At 43.0% G+C, this 26,996-nt stretch overlaps 1 protein-coding gene across 1 annotated transcript in view; it reads left to right on the top strand.

Annotated features, from left to right (window-relative positions):
* The window catches only part of LSAMP (limbic system associated membrane protein), a 981,452-nt gene that overhangs the window by 200,956 nt on the left and 753,500 nt on the right, over positions 1 to 26,996 (top strand). The gene's annotated exons all lie outside the window — the stretch shown is intronic.

The raw sequence follows: 26,996 nt of genomic DNA, 5'->3' as shown, positions 1-26,996 counted from the left end.
TATAGTGAATAATTTTTGCAAGGACTTTGGTGAATGAATTCTACTAAGTGAAGTTATTCTGAAATGAATGTAGCTCTTCTGTAGTTAAAGTTTCAACTGGAGTTTACCTTATTTTGAACAGATGTTTGCCTTATGAGATAGATAAACAAAGGAATAAAACCATCCCCAAAAGACAGACCATGTGAAGCCTTGAGTAAGAGATTTTTACCTACTAAGAAATGAACAGGATTCCCTGGATTGCTGCCTATACCTACCTGAAGGTAGAATTTGTTATATGGAAAAATGTCCTTTAATTCACTTTGCTACTTAATGGCACATCAACAACAACAACAAAAAAAAAAAAAAAAACAAAAACCAAACAAACAATGCAAAAACAAATCAGATATTAAAACTACTCTAGTAAACTCATCTTGTTGAATCCAATGCACAAGAGCACTGAAAATTAGTTGATTGAACTCTAATTTTAAAAGTCACTGACATTATAAAAAAATGTCAGAGGACATGCCATCAGAAACAGGCTTAAAATAGGATGTCAGATGACTGCTGAAGACCTAGGTCTTTTTTCTGTTTCTATTCTTAATTTGTTTAGCAGTTTGCAAATATTGAAACTACAAAGCAATTGTCAAAAATAATTTTTAGCAGAAATTCCCAACCCCTGGCAACACTCAGATGACCTGCATATATTTAATAATGCAACAAGCAAACAAAAACCCTCTTCAGGAGGAGCTGAACTGAGCCCTGAGGGAAAAAAATCCCAAAATTCTACCATCAGTTTTCTCTCTTCCCTTTAAATTGAATCATCCTTTGTTCAGGACAGTGCTTTCAGTAGAAAAAATTTGCTGGTGATGACTTTTGTTTCTGATGATTGTAAGAATTAAGTCTGCCTGAAAAGCTCTGTGTTGATATAGACAAACCAAGGAGACCCATTACTTCATTTTCTGTTTCAGAAACAAGTCCTTAGCTAGTAGGTTATTGTTCATTTTGGATTTTGTTAAAACAAGTTTTCTGTAGAAGGCACATGGAAATGCCCTATGCTGATTTGAAAATGCAGTCATAATTTGTGGCTGGTGTTCAGAAGCTGTTACGAATGATTGGTGTAATAAGGGAAGCTCGTTAAGTTTTGGGCTGTCGACTTCAAATGGGAATAACCTGAGATTGAGGGGAAGAGGAGGGTGGACGGACAGCCACACACATGGCTGAGGAATATTTTCTGTAGAGAAGGAAGAGGGAAAGAGAAATAGCTTCTACCAGTAAAACAAACATATCAGGTAATAATACCAAGTGATGCTGCACATCCTAAAACCTCATGTCTGTGCCATCCCTGGATACTTGAGCTTCTCAAAGAGCAGATCCTCAGTGATTAAAATTTTTATTTCTGGTGGTTTAAGTCACATAGAAATTCGTGACTATTCATCTTAAAATTCCAAGCTGCAAAGTGCAGAGCTGTAGGAGCTACCTATGAGCATCTCAAGTCTCTCTGTGTTAGGACAGAGGCAGGGCATTTTAGGTCAATGTCATGGCTGTCATCCTTACTTCTGAGCCAGAGCCTTTACAGAGCAGGAAAAAACAGAAGAAGCCTGGTCACAGGAAAGAGCAAGAATGCATGTTTTAACAGTGGACTGGTCAGTTTCAATTGTGAAACCAGGTAGTGGGAGGAATTTTAATTACTCAAAAAAAACCCCCAAAAAAACAGTTGTGTTTCTTCTTTATGAGTTAGGATGCTTAGCTGCACAGCAGGCTCATCCCAAAAAATATCCCCAAGTGCTGAGGAAAAAGAGTCGGAATACAACTGAAAGTGCTTTTTAGTATTATTACAGATTTTTCAGCTTCTTATGCCAGTCAAAGTAAAGAATGATTGATTGGGGAAACCTCAGTAGAGCCTGTGAGTTCTCTCTAGGATGCATTTCTAGAGGGGTGAGTATCAATTTCCAGCCTCTGCTTGCAGCTCTGGAGGTCTGGGACAAGGATGGGCTTGAGCTTTGCCTGAGTTTGGGGCTGGAGCCAGCAATGGAGTCTGTGCTGCTCCTGGGGGCTTGGATCAGCTGTGTTCCACCGGGGCACAGGGATGAGACGGAGCAGGAGCCAGAGAAAAAGCTTAAGTGTGCCGGGGGGACTTGGGAAGGCAGAGCACAGCAAGCCTGCTCACATCAAGGGAAGCTGAATTGCACATGGGCCCAGCACGTGAGACACAAATAAATATAGCAGCCTGGTGAGTGCCCAGCTGGGGCGAGCTTTATTTTGCTTTTTCAAGGAATGCTGTCAATTCCTATTTGGCTGATGAATTTTTGCTTTGTTTAAAAAGGGAAAAAAAAAAAAAAAAAGAGAAAAGGTGGTGGTTGTTGGTTTTTCTCCCCCACACAAGCCAAGAGTAAGTAATTTCCATTAAGAAGTTCATTTTTTGTAAAAGTTCCAGTACAAAGGGTTGTCTTAAAAACTGTTTCTTTGTCACCTGATACTTAAATTCACTGGAGAGAAAAAGGAAAGCTGCCACATTGATTTTCATTGTCCAGGCTGAGAGGAGACAAAAAGCTATCGGGGGAGGGAAAAGACAGAATAAGAATACTCCTCCTGACGATAATCTAAATTGTTGTTTGCAACATGAATTAGGGGATATGTTCCTTTAAAAAACATTGTTGCTTTTTAAGTGGCTAGTTTTGCTGTAAACAAATCTTGGAAAATGCTAGTGGAATTAGATGTATTTCAATTAAGGAACTCAAAGGAAGTAGGTTTTTACCTACAGCAGAGTATGGAAATGAGGATGGGAGCGTAAGGCATTTTACAAAGCAAAATATAAGTTCCTTTGAGTAAACAGGGAAGTAACAGCTGTGAAATGTTGCTAGTAGAAATTAAATGTTGTGGCCAAAAGGTTTGTTTTGTTTTTTTTGCCTGTTTGCTAAGGCGTAATTGTTCAGGTACAAACAATCAATCAATCTGCAAGTGTAAGAAAGGTTCAGGGTGTCCATTTCATCAAACCAGACCAGTACATTACTTACTGCCAGATTAAATTGTCCGGAGGTGGGAAGGATGTCAAAACGTCATGCCTTCGATGAATTTGTTTTCCTGTAGACAGTGATTTTTGTGAGTGCCTGGCTGTGGTTATTAGAAGTGCATCTTACAGAAATGGCTAGTTGTTGCCCACCAGGTGGGCAGAACTAGGGTATTTTGGAAGATACACCAATGTGTTTAATGAGTCAGTTTTTATTTTACCAGACCTATACAGCAAGATACAGTGGCTTCCCTTTCCCCTTACATATTTATTAAGTGTTAGATGTCTAGAAGGGAAGTTTAAATGCATCATCCAGAGGTTTCTGTGTCCATATGCATATGTGAGTTGTATGAAGTTTGAATCCTTACTGGCATCAGAAGATCTAAGTGTGACTCAAGCTACACATGTGCATAACTATTTACAGATGCAAGTCATGGTAATCATTAAATTAAAATTAATGAATCCTGTGCAAGGTTTAATTTCTTTATGTGGGGCCCATATTTCTGCTGGTTCTCTGTACAGGCTAATTTGTGATGAGCTTGAGGTTCCTGTTTGTCCTCCTGTTAGGGACAGATGGAGATAAGCAGCTCTTCACCTCATGATGCTCTTTGCTACAGAAAGTGCAAAATTTCTGTCTTTTTAATGATTTTTAAGAACAATTCATTAATTAGCCACCTGCAGGAATTTGAAAACAGTAATCAGTATTAAAAAAAAGACAATTTGGAGAGGTGGATATTTTTTACTTTTGTGGAGGCACTTCTGTAGGAGCAAACTGACTGCCTGGATTATATTTTATATTGAATCCAGTGCAAACACAAGGTTTATGCAAATAGCAAAACTACTAAGTGCCACATATAATTGGGGCCAAAATTTTAACCTCTAGAAATAAAAAATCAGAGCAAAATTAATGGAAAGTCTAATCTGCTTTAGTGCAGCACAGGATGAATTTTGTGTTTTCTGTATGCAGCAATTTGCTACTTCCAGAGCAAGTGGAGAGTGTTTCGAAGATTTCCATGTCTTCAGTGGAAAAGAGTCTTCTGTGTTTTAGGAGATTTTCATTTTGTCTAAAACTAGAAAAGCTCCTTGATCAAGTGATTTTAGCTTTTGGAAGGCTTTTCAGCTAGCACTGGCTAGGAGAATGCCAACTACATACATGCTTAGTTTGTTATACCTAACTGTATTTGTGACTTGCACCTTGTTTTCTTCAACTGCTGCCTATGTGCATGTTTTCAAAGAGATTTGAATTTTGAGTAACTTAGAGAGATGAAAAAAAACCCTGTTTTGATGGGGTTTTTTTTTGAGGGGGAATGTTTTGCTTTGTTTTCTTAAGTGAAAGAAGCTAAGGAAACATTTAGTCTCGCAAAGGTTCAGTCTGGCATTGCCTTCCTCTTTGAATTACAGATCCAAATTCTTCAAATTGCAGTGAGGAGGAGGGAAGCGAGGAAAACAAACTTTTTACCTTCAGTAAAAAATCCTGCAATTATGAGATGAAGTTAGAGGAAAGCATATGAAGAGTTATTTAAGTCAGAGCTGAGAGTGGAAAGTGATTACAACCTCAACTCTGAAGAGACTCCAGTCCTTCTGTAATACAATGGCAAGTCCTGAAGTTTTCTGCCTTTCCAGGATCTGCCACTCTAATAATCTTAAATCAATGCATGAAGGCTGAGGTGGGGAAGGGTGTTCAGAAATCAGAGGTGTCCATTCTCAGTTGCCTCAGAGATGTCAACTTCTTTGTCCATGAGATCTTCTGGTCACATTGGTTACAGGTTGTTTTACCAGCCAGCAAATACAGTGACATAGGAGGGTCAAGGGGATCCCCTGGCCCGGGTCTCGCAGCAGCTTGGAATTGGTGATGGAGGGAGGCACTCAGAGCAGACACAGGCAGAAACAGCCTTTACTGTAACATTGCAGGGCTAAGGAAATGGGTTTGATCAGATCTGGCTCTTGGCAGCTTGCAGGTGGTGGCTGCTTGTCCTCTGGCAGCTGAGGAGCTGTATGTAGGGAACGTCCTGGGTATGCAGTGTTTCTTCCTGCAGGTGTCTCGTGTCCAGCAGCAGAAGTGCAGGAAGAACAGGAGAGTTGGACCTATTTGCCTTCATCTGCTCATCTCAGAGCAGCCAAGTGCCCTGCAAAGAAAGCATTAAGTGACTCCATGTAATGTTTTGCTTTCTCTGGCATCCACATGTGAATGTTAATTCTCTCCCTTTGCTTTCTCTCTTTCTGCCTATAATAGAAAAAAAAATAGTTTATGGACTAAGCCTAGGCTGGGCAATGGTTCCCCATGCTCCTCTGGTTGGGAGCAAACGCAAGGGAAAGGGCTTTTGTAATGATGCTTTCCTTTTTGCTGTGCGAGCAGCAGTGCTTGAGAAAGGGGCTCCCATCAGTCTGTTTGGGGAAATGCTGCTATTTTTTTACAGGTTTTTTTAAATGGATTGTACCTATTTTATTTTGTGTGTCCTCACAGTCACCTGTATTGGTGCAACTGAACAGATGCCAATAGCACTCAGACAAGAGGGCGGGGAGGTGGGAAGCTCTTACACTGACTTCATAGCACAAGAAAATGTATCTGGCAAACTAGTCTTGGTTCTCTCAGCATGTCTGACTTTGGTAGCTTGGTAATTCAGAGTTGGCCACCAGTTCCTCATTTTAGGAATGAGCAACACAGAAGAGATTAAGGCAATAACAACAGCTGTCAGAATATAGCCTTTTTTGTGGTATATTGGAAAGGAAGTTTGGCCTGTGTTAGTCTCAACTGAGAACGCATCAGCAAATGCTGGGAAAGATGAAGAAATGAGTGTGCAGCAGTGTCTGTTCCCTAGTTTGCTGTAAACCATATGTCTGTCGGTAGCATATATAAATACTGAGTAGGTGAATAGGTGACTCATATTTAATTGGCCAGATATTACGATTACCAGCGCTGCCCAGCCATGCAGGCTCTGCCAAATAACTTTCAGGCATTTAGCACCTGTGGATGCTGTCCCTGTCACCACGCCAGGACTGGCTGCCATCTGAATAACAGCAGCTCTGGCCCCTTGGTGTTGTCTGCCTGTCTTGCTGAGCCAAGCTTCATGCACACAGGAATTGTTCTACCTCCAAATGAGCTAGAGCCACTCTGCTTGGTATTGCTGTGTGTTTCTGTACTATACAACAGTGCAGGCAATAAGAAAGAGGCAATTTCCCACTGAACTGCAGGTAACACAAATGCAATTAGCTGTATTGGTATTTGGCCAGTGAAAATACGGGAACATTCTTGGAAGCCGGAGAGTTAATGATGTTAAATCTTCGTGAGCGGACGAAGTCTGTCCTCTCCTACTACTTTCTTTTTGCTGCCTTAATGTATAACTTTCTACCTTTGAATTGTAGGTAATTAAGCTGGACTCCTCCGTGCGGAAATGTCACACTTACCACCTATGGGCTTCCGATCTCCAGCTTTAAAAGGAATTATTCTTCCTGCAGCTCCTGCTGCTCCTGTGTTCCACTCTTATTAACCTCGTAGCCACAGAGAACAGTCTCTCCTGTGCTTTCATTAGATCTGCTTTCTAAGGAAAGGTAACCAGAAACCAAAGGAAAATATTCAAAGTAAAGATTTGACTTCTTTCACTTGTGGAGTGAGGTGACAATACGGAAAGAATCCTTCTAGCTCTTTTGGTCCGTTCTGACCTGGTCCTTCTGCTGGATTTGTCACAGCCATGTTTTCCTGATTTGTGTCTCAGTAAGGAAGCAATTGCAGGTACACACTTTTGCCATCATTCAGTCTCACATTTCATAACAACCCTGATTTGATAGTCATAGAATTGAAGAGTATTTTCACCTGGAGGGCGTTGCAGCATAGCAGTGCATTTCTTTGTGGTTTAATCCTAATTACAACTTGAGGGCACCCTGTGTGGTGACATTGGAGAACACAGACACTGCTTGTCTGTGAATCCACATCCTGAAGCTGAGCTAGAGAAACAATTACATCCATTTGAGCAGGAGAATGCATCAAAACACAGTGCAATACATTATACATTCAGATCCCTTCACACATTGCAGCACTTTGCTGGCACTTCTGCATTGCTCTGTACCCGTTCTGCAAAATGTGCAGATGTGCTGTGCTGCAGCTATGGAAGAATTGGATCCATGGTGGATGCCAGCAGGAGACTGACTAAGCATGGTGACATGGTCACATAGTCAAACTTTCTGGCACAGCACAGACAAGTTTAGCCTGATGGTTTTGATTTTGAGAAAGGTTGAATGTTATTAGAGAAAGGAAAGAAAGAAGGGCATGTGTAAACTGAAGCTGCTTTAGGACCACTAGAAGTTGTTCTTCTTGAAGAGTTTATACAAGCAAGATTTTCGGTTCACTTATACTAGCTGTAGCCAATTTCTGCTTGCATTAAGTATTTAAATCATTACCAAATCAGAAAGAGATTGTTTAGTAGTTGCTTTGCCCAGATTTAGAAATTACAGTTCTGGATGCCAGGTGATAAGAAACAGTGCCCAACATTCAGTAAAGATCTTGTTTTCTCCCTTCCCACCTGGGGCAAGCTGGGCACCGTGCTCCTTCCACCAGACTTGCACAGGAAAATGTGGCACCCGGCATTCAAGGCAGAGGCACAAGGAGCACTGTTTGGTTTCCTGTCTTCTGATGTTAAAAGCTTCTTCCCTGGAAAATGTTTTCTCTTCCCTCGGGGTCCTCCTCTCATCAATTGACAAAAGGAGTTACAAAGGCGCACGACAGATTTTTAGATCTTAATAATAAACAGTTAGCAAGGCTTTGGTTTGTACTCTGCTCAGGAGCCTTGGGATGTGCAGAGATACTGTGTTTCATCATCAATTCCACAAGATAATGAAGTCCCAATTCCCCCTTATGGCAGTGTGAGTTCATGCAATCTTTCTGTTTTGCTAGGATTGTACAAGACGTGGAGGGAACCGGCAGTAGGGCACAGCTGCAGGTGGCATCTTGAACTCAGAAAGGTTCTCCCCCATGCTGAGCATCTCATCTGCTTCTACCTTTTTCTGTGTGGTAGATGTATCTGAGGCACTGTGGGTGTGGGACATAGTGGAGCCTACAAGGATGAGATGAGGAGGCAGGAAGGTGACATCCACGCTGTTGAGGTTCTGCATTGTTTATCGTGGCTTCTCTGTTGGTACAGGCACAACAAACAGCCCCAGGCTGCCTATGTCTTATGCTGAGATCCCTGAATATGGGGAGGGATACAGCTGTTACAATTGTTTCCTCTCCCTCTGAGTTGCAAGATGAGTCTGCTCCAGACAAAATAAGTTATTTGGCTCAGTCAGAAGAGAGATTTTCCCTTGCAGGCCCATTTCAGTCATGAGTAGGGAATACTGCTAGGGCATCAGGGCACCCAAATTACATGTTCTCATCTGCTTCCCCAGCCAGCTGTGACCATACAATGTCAGTGACAGTCTGTGGTTAAGCTGTTCATCATAGGAAACCCAACATGGGTGGGGGTAAATGATGCTCACCCTCTGACCTTCAGGGACTAGAGGAGGAAGCCACTCCTTGGAAAGTCTGAGGTGGGCTGTTGGCTTGGCAAGGAAGAGTTTTAGGAGTAATAATTTCTGTAGAGAAGAGAAGACTGAGGGAGTAGTTTTGAGGATATGAGAAGGGAATTTGGTGATCAAGGTTCAGAAAGTAGAGAGACTGCCTAATATTTTAGAGAGAGAAAAAACAAGGATAAGGCTATTTTTAGGAACAACATGTCCAGGCAAGTGGATGACAGTCATACCTCACAGCAGAAATTTTCATGTTGAAGTGCAAATGCTGCTGAGCTTGCGCTGCCAGCCTAATGAGCAGATGAACATGACGAGCCAACTACAGTTAAACAGGGATTTAAATATCATGGTTCCCAGGGAATTTGCATGGAAAAGAGGAGCTGTGCAGGAGTGGATGATGGAAAGAGTGCCTTCTTTTGGGATAACTCCCTCATACAGCTCTCCCCAGAGAAAGCATCAGTGCCAATAACATGCGGAAAGGGAGGTAAGCATTGATGTTGATTTGGTGGTTTCTGGTGGGAAAGCTGAAACAAAGCCCTGTGTTTGCCCCATTTGAGAGCTCTCTAATCAAACCTGGTGAGGAAAGTGCTTGTCCTGTTACTTTTGCCTGAGAAACATCTCTGGAGCTGTTATTGTTTCTGTTTGTTTCACTCTACCAGAGCCAGCCTGTCTCAGGTGGCTATTCAATCCCACTTCCACTTGAAGGTAAATCAAAGTTTTGAAGGTTTGGACTTCGTTTCCTTGCAGATTTTTCCCCTGTATTCTCCATCCTTTGCTTTGTATCACAAAATATAATGAACCCAAAAGAAGAAAGGCAAAACCTAAAAAGCTCAGCACACCTATTTAAATTTAATGTCCCCTCTTTCCTAGTTTGAACTTTTTAAAGACTGCATAAAATCCTAGCTGTATCAGTCAAGGCAAGCCCTCCAAGGTAAGCTCAGCTCCAAAAATTCTGAGGTCTTATGGTCCTGCCTCACAGAGGGATGTGCTGGTAAATGCTATGGTAATTGTGTTTGTTATCTGCAGCATCTAGAGTCATTACACGAGATAGAGGTAACAGGTGACTGCAACTTAACTTTCTCATTTAGGATGCTCCATGAGTCTTCATCCCTTTTCCTGGCCCTGCTATCAGCACATATGGTGACAGGAGCTCTCTGCAGTAGCATCATGTGAGCCTCTGCCTCTTGGGTTTCTGAGGGCCTGTTCTGAAATGCAATGTGAGGAGTTAAAGTCTCCAGACTTGGGGAATTCAGAGGCAGGCAATGGGAAAGAGCTGTGTGTGAGTCCACATTCATCAAAACCCTGACCCAAAGGGAGAGGTAGAGGTTGAAAGAGCAGCTTAACCATGAGAGGTTCTTTTTTCTACTGACTATAGACTGGCAGGCCAAACTTTGTCTCCTTTGAGATGACACTGAATAGGCAAGCAGTTTCATATTTAAGCACTTTGATGACCATTGTGGTCTGCTGCATCCCCTGCTGCTGTCAGATGGGATCCCAAGGCTTGTCAACATGACTGATTGCCGTGTTATGTCTCTCTCTCTGCATATGAGTAAGAGGCCCCGTGATCATTTGGATGAGCTTCACTGCGCAGCCCTGCCCAGGGTGATTGTGCAGCTGAGGAGGCAGGTTGAGAAGCTGTTTCTTGCTTGGGAGCAGTGAAGCTGTCAAATGACTCAGCACTCACCTGGAATGGTTGTGAGAGCAGCAGAACAGTGCCTGTGGGACATCAGGGTTCAGGCAGTTGTCACCAAAAAGAGTAGGGCTGGTCTTGGACCTTCTCCCTTGATGACAGCAAGCCCACTGGGACCAGGTGGTGTGGTGATGATACAGCTGCAAGTCAGCTCCTGCAGCCATGTGGTATCACCCTGTGGTTCCTGTGAGACAGTCCTGTGATCACTGGTGACGGTTCTTGTGGGCAATAAGGCAGGAAATCTTCCCTTGCCAATGGAATGAATGTCCTTTGCTTTGTCCCAGTGACACTTTCCACTCTCCTGCTCTGTCTGCCAGATCTCTTGGTTTAGGATTTGCCCTGATTTTAACTGGGTTGGCTTAGGTACTATTAGTTAACTGCTGTAACAGGTTGGTGGAGTCTCTTGATTTGGGTTGGGGAATGTTGATGTCACCTGTGCGCACCAAACTGGCACCAGAACCTCTTTAATCCAAATTACGAGCAGTTGAGCAAGGAGTCAAATCAAATTTAGCAGGCCATTTTAGAAAATTATTTTATTCAACCCATACAGCTCCTGTGTGTTCATTGAACCAGAGATGAAGTGATTGTTAAAGTCACTAGAGTTAAACTCATATAAATTTGAGTGCAGGCAGGCTTTTATGAACTCATTTGTGTGGATCAATCACAATGTTGATCCAACAGGAGCACTTTGAAGAACACAAAAAATAATTTAATATGCTAGATGTTGGTTATGGGCAAGTATTTGCGAGGCTCACCCATTGGTAAAGGCCATAACCAAGCATGTGGTGTGGGACAATGCTGTTTGTTACCACTGTGGGGACACTCAGGTCACTTTGCTGAGGCAATAACCCTGTCCCATATGTAGTCCAAAGTGGTTATAATAGGATTTTTTTCTGCAAGTTGATTCCCTGTGAGTGACTCTACTGGGGACATTGGGTGGTTTCTCCTGGTAGGGGAGAAGTCCAAGACAATCAAAAGCCAGTATTACACCTGACAGCTTTCTCAAGCTCAAAATAATAAGGACCGTGTCCGTACCAACTCCAAAATACCAACCTTTTCCTAAGGGAGACTCCAGCGGGAGTGTGAACAAGGCTGTAGCTCATCTTTAATAATGCTACTTTTAAAAATAAATCATGTTTTATGGATCTAAACTTAGCTCTCCAGATAAGCAAGTCCTGGGGCCGCTGGTGATTAATATGCAGCACTGGAGCGTGGCCCAGCAGGGCCCTGATTAATAGCAATGACATCATGACTTTTAAACATTCTGTTAATGCCGGCCCCGGTGACAAATGGGGATGTGCGGCATCGCTTCCCATGGCATTTGCATTGCCAGAGAGAGGGCCAGGAGCAGCGCCCTGTTGCGTCCCCTGGGCCAGGCACAGGGAACCTGCTGCTGCCTGCCTGGCTGACCTGCACCGGCCCTGGGAGCTGTGCCCCGGGACCTGGCACTGCCACAGTGCCCCTGTCCTCATGCAGAGGCTTGTGCAAGTCCCTGGAGGGCAAGGCAGGTATGGTGGAGGTTTTTAAGCACTCTCTCCACTTGCAGCTTTCTCTGCCACCCTACCCTTCAGGGAATTTGCTCATAGGCTTGGGGCCAAGGCAGCTCTCCATTTAAGGCTCCTGCTCCCTGCTGCCGTGCTCCCCGAGTTTAGGGGCTGATATGCCAGAAACCTGACAAAACATGCACCCCTAGCAGGTATGAGGACTGAATCCATGCCCTTCTGGGCATCCTCAGGTGACAATTTTGCTTCAGCTGCTGCCCTTCCCATGAGTTTAAAAATAAATAACCACGAGTTAGTTAATAAGCATGGGTGATTGTTGTGCTGCCAGGGAGAAAGGACTGCTGCAATCGTGTGCCATTTCCAACAGTTTCCTGCAGTTCCCTGACCTCCTGGTCTTTCTCCCCGATGGCTGGTCCCCTATGTCGGGGGGTAGCACGCTGCATGGGTGCTTGGGCCATCCTGCAGTACCTGGTGGGCAGCAGCTCCCCAGGTACATTCTGTGCCTGCAACCCCATCACTTCTCTTTTCCTCTTCTGCTTTTATGGCATCTTGCAGGCAGAAGGCTTGAATTGGAGTGCTGGCCTTGACCTCCATGGATGCTCTGGAAAGCTCTGTAGATTGGTGTCTTCTTTTTAGGGCTTGGGATTTGGTTTTACTTTTTATTCACAGGGCTTGATCTGGCCTGGTCTGGTGTCTGGAGAGCAATCTAGTAGACCAGATTGCTAAAACTTTTGGATCCTAAAGAACATGTTTCTCAGCTCTCTAAGATTTTGCTAAGAATTTTTGCCTAGTTCAAATAAATCCTCTTCGGCCATCCCACCAGCACCAGTGAGAAAGATGTCATTTGAAGCTCTCTGCTTTCACATTCAAATGACAGCCTCATGAATCCAGACTCCATTTACTATCCAGAAGTAATCCCAGGAAGTCTTTAGACAATTTGAGTTTTATAATACAATTTCATCTTTGCAGTGGTTTCTATGCCACACTAATGTGTAGTATTGGGACCAAATATGTCAGGAGTCCTGACCTGGCAAAAAATCTACTCAAGACTCACTGGCTGGGTTGGGACAGGCACGGCCCTGTAGCCCCATAGTTGTTAAAACCTTCACAAAAAGCTGGTGAATGTTAATATTGTTGTATTAAAGTTATATGTGGTCTTCTGGCACCTCTTTGACTCTTCTGATACGAAATGACTGTCCTGCATTTTGCAGAGCTTTTCTTGTTGAGTAGACAGGTTGCTTTGGACTTGCTCAATGTGTGGGGAGGGGTTTTTATTCCTAAACACCACCCTTTAAAACCCAAGACATCTAACTGTAATGCTGTACCATACAGAGCATATTTTATGAACTTAAAGGTCTGAGAATATAAAAAATGTTGTAAATATATAACCTCTGAGCTACTGAGCATCAGCCAGGGAAATGTTTCCTCTCCCCTTCAGCATGACTAGGAGAATGCAGACACACTGCCTGTCAGAGAAATCTTTGCTTGTTGGCATCATCTGCTCTGTAATGTTTCACCCTTGCAGCAAATCCTCTCACCCCTTCTCCAATCAGTCTTGTTCTTTGCACTTTCAAAGTCTTTGCCACCCCACCTTTAATGCATGCTCCTTGTGCAGTTAGTGCAGTGATAAAGTGCATTTCAGAGGGAAGGCAGTGCAGACAGATGGGATCAGGGGCATCTATTTTTGTGTCTCAGCCATGGACTTGTGTGTACTTGGTTTCATCAGCTTGCTCCTCAGCGTCAGGAACAAATTGGTATTTGTCATAAACTCTTGATCCTTGAAGAAAATGAAGGGCCATTTAACATTTTTAGAGTAATAATAATAATGTAGGAAAAGGGATGCATCCTGGTAGCTGAAAACAGCAGGTTATTTGTTTAAGAGCATACTTTAGAACAACAACAAAAAGAACCTTTAATCTCAGAATTTCAAGGCACCCTGTAAACTATAAACATTGATTCTCCTTCTTCTTGCTATTCCTTGTGGGCATTTTACCTCTATAAAACAGAGCAACGTTCCTACCCTGATGATCTTGCAGCAAGAACAAACGAATACTAGAGAGAACTGAGGTGAAATACAAGCAGGATTCAGATGGCAAACACAACCAGGGAGTGTGCTGGCAATGGGTGGTTTATGTTCAGGATATCTCACCCATGGGGATGTGCATTCTGGGAAAGTCAGCCTCATGGACACCTGTGAAAATAAATTTATCCTGCCCTGGGGAAGCTGAGTAGTAGGGCATGTAAATGAGATTGGTCACTCTATAAATTTCTCTTTGAAAAATGTAGCTTTTAACCTGGCAAGGAGGTGAGTGGGTGAGTGTTGTTGAATCATGGAGGGGACAGGCAGCAGTTGAGGGAGTTTTTTATTGGATTCAGTAGACAAAGACTTCCTGCTGGAAGGGAGTTCTAGATTTGCCTCCCAAAGTGTGTGCCTGCTCTGTCATCTCTACACTGATAATATTAGGCCTCCTTTCCTTTTTTCTTTTTTTTTTTTGCCCCTCCACTTTCTATAAAGAAAGCACTGAAAACATTTTGAGCTGTTCTGAAATTTTGGGTTCTTTTGTTTCTCTGCATTTCTATTGGATGATGTCCCTGACATTATTGCCAAGAAGTTAAATAATACATCTAGAGATTGAGAAAACTAAATAATGAAGCTCTGAAGCTTATAGCTTTTCTAGTGCCGTGCCAAGGAGCTTTTTGCGTTGAGAATTGTGACTGGCAGTCAAATTTAGATAAAAATGGTTTGAAAATTATTTCTTTTTTCTCTTTTATTTTTTTTTTATCTGATGAGGACCAAAATATATTGTTGGAAGCTGGAACATTCATAGCAAAATAGCCTCAGAGGTTCAGAAGAAGTAAATATCATTAAGTAGGAAACCTGTTTGCTAAGCAAGTGCCTGTGGTTGCAGACCACAGGTTATTCAGAAAACATGGACTGTGCCACTGTAAGAGAGATGAGCTGGGCACACCTGACTCATCTGGAGCCTTTTGCAAGACCAGGTCATAAAGGAAATTCAGACTTAGCTTCAGGACTGATGGAGGGCTCCCTCAGCACCTACAGAAAGGGTGGAAGTGTTTCCATTGCCATGAATGGGTTTTGGCAGCCAGCCCAAATCAAATTCAGCAACTTCAGCAACAGCTTCTCACCCTCAGTTTGCAAATCCCACAGCTTTTGCCCTGCCTCCTGCTCTCTGCAGCACCCTGAGTGCAGCAGGCACTGGGGTCTGGGCTTGGACTGTCTGTGCTTTGACTATTCCTGTCCCTGTCCCTGAATGCTATGCAGAGTCAAGAGAAATTGAGTTTGGTCCTTGGATGCCTCAAGGAGCTGTGTGACAGCATGGATGTTCTCCTTAACCTTTTCATCATCCGTGGGTCCCCTCTTCACTGCCTGCTGCAACATCCCGAAGCTTGTTCAGGACACCACTTGCCAAATCTCAGTCAGATCAACCAGGTGAACCCATCCTCACTCTTTTGCCTGTGGGGAGAGTAAGAGGTAATAAAGCTCCTCCAAAACAGACTGAACAGAAGCCATTATTTTATGTCTAGGCCTTGCTGAGTAATAATGATCTGCCTTTAACCACCCACTCGTGCCTCTGCTTATCCCCCTGCTTGTTCATGACCTTCACTCATTGTATTCTGTTGAATTGAGCTTGTATATTCCTGACACACAGAAGCTGCATCTTCATTCATTTGTGGTAAATGCCTGAGACATTCAGGGCACTTGAAATTAAATAATCAGCAGTGAAACAAAAGACCCCAATTGGGCACACAGGCACATTGTCTGTTTTGTTTGCAGATAGGTTCTGCCTAAAAGCCAGCAATGCGTGATGTTTCTTGCTGCTTTTTTAGTTTAAAGCAGATGTTGTACACAAAATTAGGAACCATACCCTTGCAGACTGTGGAGTAATGAGGGCAGGAAGTGGGAAGTGAGGAGCTGGGATATCTCCTGCTTTATTTTAGGTGAGGCTTTGGGGAAGGGAAGTGTGTAGAGTGAGGGCTCTGCATTTGAGAAAAATGTTCTGTGCTTTTTTGCCTTTTGAGGCTGAGTATCTGTCCAGTTGAGGATGATATGTGAAAGGGAGGGACAAAGAGAGGAATGGAGGAGGGAAGAATCGAAAGAAATAAAGGTTTTAGTGCTCTATGGTGGATCTACATAGCATGGTTCAGTGAAGGTGTGAGCTGTCCTAGGCTCTAGAGGGTGGCATATTTGGAGGTGAGAGAAGAGTCTAAGAATTTTGTGATGATGCTTCATGCTCAAAGAAGCCAATATTGTCTTATCAGGTGTTTGAAAACTATGAAAAACTTCAAGAGATACAAGCATATATTTGTAGGATATATTCAAAAGAGGATAGATTCAAAAGAGTCTTATATCCAAGAAGAATCCCCTCTCTTTTATCATCCATTGGATTTTTGGGAAAGATCCCTGGAAAAATGCATCTGCTTTCCCAGCTGAAGAACAGCCAAATGAGAGCAGCCCTGTGAAACACCCTGACCACAGGAGGGACATCTCCTTTGAGGAAAGTGTGGCAGCACAGTGAACTCCTATTTTATTCCTCTTCTTGGGAGCCGATAAATTCACTTGTTTTAAAATACTGAGAAGATGGGAACTACTGTGTGTGTGCATGCAGGTGCTTAAATCTCCCCTTGAAACAGTGGGAGCAGCTGCTGGGCATGTGCAGCTGGAAGATAACACACTCATCTCCTCTCTGAGGGCAGGCGATGCCAGCCCTGCTGTCAGGCCCAGGTTATCTGTTACCAGCACGCCGCTTGCTGCGTCTCTTGTCTCTTCCCACCTGGTTCCAGCCAATTCCAGATGAGACCCTCTCCATATGAACTTGGCAATTAGTCCATCAAGCCCTCTGAGCCTGCAGGATGTGGCCACAGAGCAGGGAGAATCCCATGCTATGGCAGAGGGAAGAAGAAATCAACCATGCCTGCCAGATAAGAGTGGGGTCTGGTAGTGTCTGTCACTGTCAGTCCCCCAAAAAGTCCAGTTTTCTATGGAGCAGCTCTCAGATTTCTGGTTAACTGTCAGAAATGGTAGCTGTGGGTTATTCTTCCCTTCTTTTACTGGGCACTGCTGAAAGATTTGTGGAAGCCCTGCAGAAGGTCTGTGAGTGTTGCCTCTGGATGCTTGATTTGTCAGCGTGGCATACCTCAGCAGAAAGCACAGCCTTTTTGTTAGGGGAAACTTGGAAATCTGTGCTTGTGAGTAGCAAGGGAGGGGAGGTATTTATTGGTGTAGGGACAGTTGGCACTACCTTTTGGGATAATTGCTGATTATTATTTAGATATCAAAAGGGCTCCCTGAAGAACATCCAGCTCTCCATTTTGCAAACTAGGTGTGGTCTTAGCACAGTCGTCTCTTACCACGGAAAAGACCATACTTGCAATGCACAAGAAAATATCAATAAAGACAAGTTGAAGCATCACTCTCCCTAAGAAGACCAGAAGTTTTTTATGTGGGTGGGCAGAAGGTAATCCACTCCTAGTTCTGTACATAGAGTCAGAGAGCTTTTTGTAGGAATTACCAAGTAAATAAATGGGAGATGTACATGTAAATCCCTCAGACAGCCTTGTAAATCTCAACTATAGGCTCAAGAAAAGTAAATTTATTCTTTTTATCAGCATTTTAGTTGGATTTTTATTGGGTTTTTTAAAGAAAAAGAAAGAAGTAAGAGAAAGGAAGAAATGAGGGGAAAGAAAAGAAGGAAGGAAATTACTGGAGTGAGAAAGAAAGTGAGAAAGAGAAAAAAAGAAAGAAGGAAAGAAAGAACAAACTACACTAGCAGAATATTAAGGTTTGATAAGGCACATATAAGTCATGGAGCCGAGAAATCTTGCCTCACTCATCTGTATGCTGCATAAGTTATGAAGAGAAGTGAGTGACACAATATATCTTGTTATTTAAGGAATATGTGCCATGTAGTTCTAGCATTTCCTTGCATTAGCATACTTGTGCAGCTATCACACTTACAGTGTATCCATTTAGTGGTGGGGATTTTTTTTCTACTTTTAAAATGAATTTTGAAGGGTAGGTCCTGCATTAGTAAAGACTTTCTGTATTCTATAACTTTTTGTGAAAACTGCAGCATAAGCCCCTTGATTTCAGCAAAGCAGAGCCCTGAGATGTTGAATGAATGAATGAATGAATGAGAACTGTTGGGTTTAAAAAGGGACCTCTTGAGACCATTTAGTTTGACTCCATTGCACAAGCAGGGCCAGATGGATCAGACTGCCCAGGACCATGTCCAGTTGGCTTTTGAGCATTTCCACAGAGACTCCACAACCTGTCTGGGCAACCTGTTCCAGTGTTTGATCACTCTCCTAGTTAAAAAGTGTTTTCCTACATTTAGGTGGAATTTCTGGGGCTTTTGTTGGTGCAAGAGGTACTGCAAGAGGGGCCCTACCTTCCCGATTTCTGCTGAGAGGAGTGGAAGAAATAGCAGTATCCTTGAAGTGAAAAATGGGAAGACAACCCAGAAGGATTCCTTTACACACTTATTTTAGTTTAGATAAGAGAAGGGAGATGCCATCTGGAGAAAGCAGGAACTAATTTGACTGGGTGGAACATGGCTTCATCGGAAAAAGTTTGATCCGCAGTTAGCTTTTAAGTGCCTTGAAGCTTGTGGTGTAATCAGAGCTTTGCATTTCATTTGTAATGAAGGCAAACAGGTGCCAGCTGTAAAATTTATTCCTGGATCTGGACCCAAGAGTTTTCATGCTCCTTAACTTTTCAGAAGTTTTGATTCAGATTTTATTTCTGCTTTTCTCCCTTCCCTCTTTGGCCAAGCTGAAATGTCTGAGCCTTGATTTGGAATCTTTTAGAAATATGGAAAGCAGGGAAGAATATGCATACCTGAGAGGACTGGCATATCCCTGTGTGTCCATTAAATGAGAATTCCCCAGCTTCCTGGGGCTCCTGGTAAAAATTACCAGATGGAGGACATGGATCAAAATAACACATTGGACCAAGAAGACCCAAAGATCTGGTGCTTGAGAGGAAATGCTGCAGCCCTGACTCCTGAACATACATGATGGCATCTGCAGGAAATCAGCCACCTATGTCACTTCTGTCTTCTGAACATCATCCTGTAGGTTGATGGGCACTTCTTGAAAAATAATGAGGATATTCAGTTGCCCACTTGGTGCAGTGTGGAGGAGGATCTGCACTGGCAGGGATCACCTGGGTGCCTGCAGCTCAGGAGGAACCACAGGGCTTTGATGCACCACAGGAAAAGATCTAGGTTTCCTGAGATCTTGTTCAAACTGAACCTTTAAGCAGGATGATTGCCCATCAATAAAGGAGACACCATAGAGCACCATCACCTGATTCTTGACAGTGTGATGGGATATTCATGACAGTGTAATAGGATTTTGGTGAAATGCAGTATTTTATTCTCATTACTGGAATGCAGAAGGGCCACTTTAAGTCAGAAAAACATTGATTTTAGAATAGGCTTTGTTAGAACCTTTCAGTCCCACAATCGATGTAAATGGGCAAATATGATTCTCTTTAAATCTAGTTTCCTGAGGCACAGCTGTGTCATGCACACATTGGAGAAAAAAGGAGAACACCCTTGTGTACCATCAAAGTGGAGAAAACCAGACTAATTCTTCATGCTGGAAGCCCTCTGAGCAGAAGGCTGAAAAAGCTGTGTGTGAATGGGCCAAATTACACCCTCACCCCTGGTGTAAGGCCGATGAAGTCTGGAGCAGGGAAGGCAGAAGGGAGACGTGAGGTCTGTCTGCTGATATATGAAGGATTATGTTGCGAAGAGAAGAGACCAATTATTCTTACTAGCCAAGTGAGGAAGTGCACAGAATATTTAGGTCATGCATTAGGAGAAAGTTTCTAGCGGGTGAGTTATTAATCAGCTAAGGCAAGGCATACTTTGGAAAACCAGCCCAGCACTTTGGGTACCAAATGAGTGTTGTATGCCAGAAGAACAGGGAAGTGGGATGTTGGGGTGTAAGGCTTAAATCCTGTCCCTGCTTCTGACACTGAGTCATAGCAGTCCTGTGGAGGGATACCATTTTTAGTGCCTGCAGGCAAGTCAAAGCTGTCCACAGCCTAAATAGGTCTGCTACCTAGGAACAGACATGTATGTGTAAAGACATGGGCAATACAAATGTTGGGAGCCACTTGGCCATTGACTTGGAAAGCTCCTGGATCAGATACAGCTATGCCCAGATTTGGGGCTGTCTCCACTGAGAGATTACTTGTGCTGTTTGTAGGGTGAGTTGACATTCATTTCCCTGTTCACTAGATGGAAATGGGTAAAAATGACCCAAAAATATATTCTTGGAGAAATTCTAAGTGATCAAAAACAAGTTTTTCATCTTTGGAAAACCTTAAGATTTCAAAATTTTTGTCACATGACCTGAGTAAAAATGGAGGAGAAAGTTATAATATTGGAAACATCCACAAAGAGTCTAAAACTGTTTTACTTCCAAGTTACCAAGGCATTTAGCTTCCTCTTTGTGTTATATTCATATAATGCAATATCAACTTTTTTTTTCAGTCTTATCCAAATGAGATGCTGTCATGAAATTTTGCCTTGAAGATTTCAGCACAATTGATACTTTCCTGCAAAATATGCCATTTTGGTTCACTTGAATTTTCTTCCAGAAAATGTTTTTTTTCAAAAATCTTGGGCCAGTGCTGATTACCATTATGCAGCTGCTGTTCCTGCAGCAGATCCTTTCAAACACAGCCAGTGAGAATGCTGGTTTGTAGCCTGTACTTTGTGGCACCAAAGAACATAACAAAACCACCCGTCAGCTGCAACTGGGATGGACTGGGGATGTTGCAGGTGTAACTTATCAGCTGCTCTCACCATGAGACCACACCTATTTCTATATCTGGAGTGTGAGCACCATGATGTACAGGCACCATTACCAGCCTGTCTTCAGCACCATGGCAGAGAGGGATGCTGAGGTTTCCTCTGAGGCCCCTGTGGGCACCTATTTCAGTGTTTCCAATGTCTCCCCAGAGACAGCTTTCTTACTTTCTGTGGTTGGTTGTCAGGTCAATCAGACATACAAAACATTTCTCTTGGAAGGGAAGTGTACTGTGGAAATAAATACCAGCTCTTACTCCAAGCAGGAGCTCAGACTGGATAATTCAAGGCCTTTGATTTCAAGCCAGGCTGGTGACAAAGCTTAGACACATGGATGTGCACACCCCAAGGCCTCTTTTGTTGTGTGTGCATGAAAATAAGTAAATAATGAGTAAATGAGTGTAAATGTTCCCTGTCACACACATGTTTTTTTTCCTTTTTTCCCTTTGTCTCAATCTTTCAATGGTTGTATTCCTGGATTTCTGTCATCAGTCTATGAGCAAGGATTCTTGCTGCTCAGAAAAACACATCACAACAAACTGAGCTCTCACCTTCTCTTTCCCCACCACAAACACCAGCACATGGACATTACACAGCTGCAGTCCCTGTGCACGAGCCAGCATGGATGTCACTAAATAGGTACATTTATGTGGAGACTGATTTCTCTGGAGGAATTGCAGTCACCAAGATTTAAAATCAAAGGCTGGCTGGCCTTAATGCCAACCATGCAGCTACAGGGTGGTCATTGCCTGGGAACCTGATGAAAGAGTTCAGAGAGGGGTTTGTTTGAATGCAGGTGGACAGGAAGATTACATCTTTGGAGGGGATTTGGTGCTGGCATTAAGGTCACTCACAAAGCCACTTGCAGGGCGGCACCATGCCCTCCCTAGTGCTGAGGGATGGTGGTGTGCTTTTTGTTGACAGTGCTGTGTCCTCAGAGCTGCCTGGGAGATGCAATGAAGTGGAAAGTGAGAGTAAACTCAAGGGTGAGGGAGTCTCAGCCATGTAGTGAGGCAGTTTCTGCTTTCCCTGGATGCATGGGCAGTGAGAGCAGAATCTAATTCGGATAGCAGAGATGGAGAAGGTGTAAGAGAACCATCCACTTCCTCTCCAGGCAGGTGTAGTGCGTTTATTTGAGCATCATGCTGTTAGGATTTCCTGAGGTGACATTAAGTGGATTCATGACCACAGCTGAGCCTGGCACCACAGTGAGCCCCAGCATGTTTTGGTGCTGTTATTTGGTCTAATGATGGGAATAAATACACCTGGAAGCAGGGAATCCTCTTCCATCCTGGAAATTTGTCTGGATGGATGTGAAGCCTTATCAGCCCAGATCCATGCAGGAGATAGGGGGTGATTTTTGTCCCTTCAGTGGATGGTAAGTGATACTTGAGCCCTGTCGCCTCCCAGTCGCCTCCATCCTTCATTACCCTCCCATCTCCTCCCACTGCCCCCTCCTTGTTTTGCCACCCACTCTCCTAATAGCTCCTGCACCAGCACACCACCGCTGCAATAACAAATACCACCTCATTTCAGCATGATGAATGAAGAGTTTTAATGAAACTGGCCTAAGCCGTTCCTGGCAAGCTGCCTGGTTTTTGTTTGTTTTAAGCAAGAGTTATCCATCACCCTCCCGACTTCTCTCCATCGCAGCATCCCCAATCAATGCTCCGCACCAGCCTCCCTCCTGTATCTCTCAGTGGCAGCCCATTCCCTGACTTCCTGCAGTTACCTCCTCTCACCATGACCCCGGCCCCCTTCCAGCTTTGCTCTCTGTGACAGAAATTTCGTTTGGGTGTGTCTCTTTCCCTCGGGTGTCAGTAGCTGTGGTTAACGGGGTGCTCAGGGATATCATCATCTCTGCCTGTGCATCTCCAGCTGCCAGTGCTCACATACACACAGAGGCACATATTGCTCACTAATGGTGCAGTTGAATGCCTGGTAGGTATTAATTACCCTTGCAGCCTGCTCTTTCATTAGGGTCTCCTGGCTCTCCCTGGACAGACTGTAAATCAAAGTGTGACTCACACAGCTTTCAGAACAGAAAAATATAAACAATCAAGTCCCGAAGAAGGGAAGAAATAAAGCAGAGCTCCACCCAACCTCGTGGGAAATAATAATAAAAAAAATAAAATAAAATAAAAAGGAAAAAGAAAAAGGCAATCTCAAAAGCAGGAAGCACTTTTATCAAGTGAGTGGGTGGCAGCCCCCAGCTCCACACTCTGGAGCCATATGGAAAGGGGGGTGAGAGAGTTCCCTCTATGCATTGCTCTGTCTTCCCATGCAATTTTTCATTATTACAAGGCAGGGAGAAAGAACAATGTTGGTCTTTTCTATCTTTGAAGGAATTAAGCTGACAGGTGTACGTGCAAGCTGTGTAATGAGGCAGGACAGAGGAAGGGAACAAGCCAACTCAAATACAGAGTGCAGTGTAACACCAAGCATGGGACTCCTGGAAGAAAGAACCAGAGAGCAATATCAATGTAGCTTGATTTTCTAACTTTTCTCCTGCTGTCCTTAGTACTTAGATTTTTCAGAGCATCCTGATGACCTGTGCTGAATAAATTCCATTTTTAAGCATTTCTCCAAATTTTTGATAATTTTTTTCCCATGTGAATAACCTGCTGAAGTTTATTTCTATCTGAGAAGTACCTGGGGAACAGAATTTGGTTTTTTTAAGCAAAATATAGGGTGCATAAGGGGCAAACAGGAGACTCCGTGAGAGCTAGCAGGATGCATTTGAAGAAACTTGTTCACCAGAATTTTCAAAAGAAAACCTTGAAAAACTTCTGCATAAAGTATGTGATGGCATTTTCATCTATAAAAGCTGCTCAACGTGACCGGACTCTTGTGGCTTTCATAAGCAAAATGAACAAAAGAATTTGGAGCACAGTTGCCTTTAGTGTTAAGTCAGGTGTTCTTGGAATGAGGAGGTGATGTGCTATCTTTACTGTTTACTACTCCTGATTTTTTTGTGGAAGAAGTCTCAGGGCAGAATCAAGACCTTACAAATGCCATGAAGGGATTTATATTTCTTGCCAGCCTTTGATGCCAAATTGCCTTACAACCTTTCCCAACAGAGAGCATTCAGAATGCAGGTTTCTGTGTGCAAGGCTATATCCATATTTGCAGTTTGATATGGAATGGATATTGTAGGAATGAATATTGTAGGACAGAAGCTCTGGAGGAAAAGGTCTGGTTTTTAAAATTATCCTGAAAGCTCTAATATTTTCATACAGATAATTAAACATTTATTTATTAAAAAAAAAAATATGCCAGACATTCTGACTGCAAAGCAATAATTCTTAGGGGTATCCATTCCAAGTCTGTGCAAAATTTCCATCCTTGCTTTCCAAGCTTCAGATTGTTAAAAGGGAAGAAAACTTTTCTTTTTTTCTTATTATCTCATCCCATGATGGTAAAGCCTCCTGGGGGGGTGAGGTAACCTTGCAAGCCCAATAAGGACAGAAATTTTATTCCTTGCCCTTTCAGCTAGGAAAACTTGGCTGCACCCTGTTAAATACATTCAGAATCCCACAGGATTTATCCAAGCATGCTCTTTTAATCGCAGGGTTTGTTCTTACAAATAAATTGTATCCCATACAGTTTGCTAACTAAAGTGTCCCCGTTTCCCTGTAGGAGCCTGTCATCAGATGCACCTTTTTAGGAGATCTGCAATGTCTCCTGCATTTGTGGGTCTTTTCACCTCTGCTCACTCGCTGTGAAAATAACAGCAGACTTTGACAAGTGCTGCATGGTCCTACCTCCCATCAGTATTAGGCTTTTGAAATTAGGGTAACCCTCAAATCTAAATACCTCTTTCGTTACCTCTTTTTTCTGAAACTTGATCAATTTTTATTGAAAACAGTGTTTAAAGTAAATGCAGTAAGATATCTCAGTACCAGGAGGACAAGCAGGGATTCAGTTAGTCGACTGCTATAGCACAGGGAGATAGAAAAGGCATATGGAGCCCGGGCTATCTAATCTAATCTCACTATGTCTATATAATCTGGGTAAATGGTTAATCTATCACAAAGAGATAATAATAATTAAGGCTGCAACCAGGTTCCATTAGAAAAATTGATGTGCCTTGATCCCTATTGAGTTTACTTTGAAAGCAAGAGGGAATTTTTTTCCATAAAGCTCGAAGAAAATTAGTCAAAGTGTCCTTATCTTAAAAAAAAAAAAAAAAGGTTACAAGGCATTAACAAATTAACCTGGATTTGAAATTTTGGCTTCTACCTAGCATTTGTTTTTTCATCTTCTTTTAGCTAAACACAGTTTTATCACTGTCCTGTATTCCAGATTTGCGTGGAGTGAAAGGCTCTTGAGAATTCACTGCTGGATGAATCAGTGGAAAATAGGTTGTAAATCAGCAGAATCATTAACTCTTGTTTTATGTAAGAGTAGTGATTGCTCTGTACTCTGGAAAGAGGTGTTTTGCCACCTATTAGCCCCTCCTAACCCAAAGAGAATATAAACAGTCATTTTTCAGGAAGCTTTTCAGAAGGTTTTCTTTTACACAGATTCCTCTGAGTATTTGCAGTGGTGGTGGTAGCAGAATAGCCCAGATTTTTTAATCTCTTGTGAAAAACTCTAGTGTTCACCTTTAATACCAAAGACTCCATGTGAGGAGATTCATGAGTATGGGTGGGTGGAGGGGTAATTGTGTCTGACAATTGGAATGTGGTTTTTTTTTTTTTTTTTTTTTTTTTTTTTTTTAATTTTATTTGCTTATACATCTCGCTACAAAGGAAAACAGCTTCAGGACTTGTAGATTCCCCACCTATCTTTGCTGTTGGTTTTGGAACATAAGATATAAACTGATCTAGTTGGAGGAAGAAGGTGCTTTAAACCAGCTCAGGTTTTTGGAGTAATGCTTCTGAGTCCTCTGAGCATCCTCTCTCAGGATAACTAGGGATGTTTAAATTATGACAGCCTCCTAGCTGGCCTCTTATGAACTATCCTGCAGCACAACATTTGCATGGCAATGAAATGCTCTGACAACTCTCTTTTTGTGCTTACTAGCCCTTTCCCAAATCCAGCCAACATCTTTCTGTCAGGACAAGGAAGAGAGGACATACAGTGCATTAGTGAACATTTCTATCAGGTATCTGCCCTGGGACAGGTTCTCCTTGTGGCTTTCCTGCAGCCACAAAGCAAAATGGCAGGAGGAGAGCTGAATCTCAGTGATTGCAATGGATTTGATGGGACCAGCTGCATTGTCATGGCTGGTCCCTTTAAGTAATGCAATATCTATAATTTCTGTGGAGAACAAAGGATGTGAACAACTAATCCAAAGATCCTTATGCATACTACAAAACATGTCTTAAAAGCCCACAGTGCTCCATAGGAAGAATAGATTTTATTTCGATGTGAGGGGTTTTTTCATTCTATGCAAAACAGTGGTTATTAAGCTCTGCTCTGTGATGAAGAATTTCTTGGAAGATGTACTAAATGGCAGAGCATTACCTGCTGTTGCCTCTGGGTAAGTGTAATGATGAAACCCCAGCAGATGAGGGTTTGATTTGAACAAATAGTGACTTTTAGGTGCAGAGCTCTGGTCGGCTGAATGTAGCATGCAGAAATTTCCTGTTGTCTGGGGAAATATAGGATACAATATTTTGTGCATCTCCATTTGCTCGAGGATTTATAGCCTGGAGGGAGTTTGAATATTGACATTGTGATCACAGGTAAAAATGCTTGACAGATTCTGAGTCTCTCCCCACCATAATCTTTGGCCAGTGTCTCATGAATGATTAGAAAAAGGGTTTGTTTTGCTATGAGCAAGTATTTGTCAGACAAGTTTAGGGGTCTGCACCTAAGGGCCTATTATCTTCTGCTTAGCTTGGTCTGCAGTGCTGGTAAGACAGGATGCAAAGGCTGTATGCAAGACAGACAATGGCACTGTGAAAAGAGAGACAGTGCTTTTATGTTTGTTAGGCAGGTGCTTGAACTGGTCATGTGCAGTACAGACAGAAATCAGGAGCTGATGTTCTTCCTTTGAGCCTCCTGGTTCCTGGCATCTGCACTGGCTTATTCAAAAAAGCAGCTTTTCTAGGCTGTTCTTCCAAACCAGGAAATATTCAGTCCCCCAAAGGGGATGGGGGGCTGTGCTGTAAGAATTTCTGTTGTTTTTCTAACTCCAGCATTGCGATGTTTGTGGAAGCGAGGACCTGAAAGCAAAGGCTGGAGTTGGACCATGTGTGGCTGGGAGCCATATGAAGCCCCTACAAACCAGTGGATCTCTGTTTTGATTGGCAGCCAGACCGGGTCTTTCCACACCAGGTCTGCCAGTGTCCCCTCCCACTCTCAGCTCAGGCTCCCCTTACCACCTCTGCCAGTGTGGCAGCTCTGACTGCATTCCTGGCCTCGACACAGAGTTCTGCCCATGCTTTTCATGTCTGTCCCACAGCTTCCTTAACTTCTCAAGGGTTGGACTCGCCTTTCCATGGACACAGAGACCCTTTATTCAT

The sequence above is a fragment of the Anomalospiza imberbis genome, chromosome 2, assembly GCF_031753505.1.
Source record: "Anomalospiza imberbis isolate Cuckoo-Finch-1a 21T00152 chromosome 2, ASM3175350v1, whole genome shotgun sequence".
Lineage (NCBI taxonomy): Eukaryota > Metazoa > Chordata > Aves > Passeriformes > Viduidae > Anomalospiza > Anomalospiza imberbis.
The sequence above is the reverse complement of the archived record's forward strand: the minus strand, read 5'-3'. Positions and strand labels throughout refer to the sequence as shown.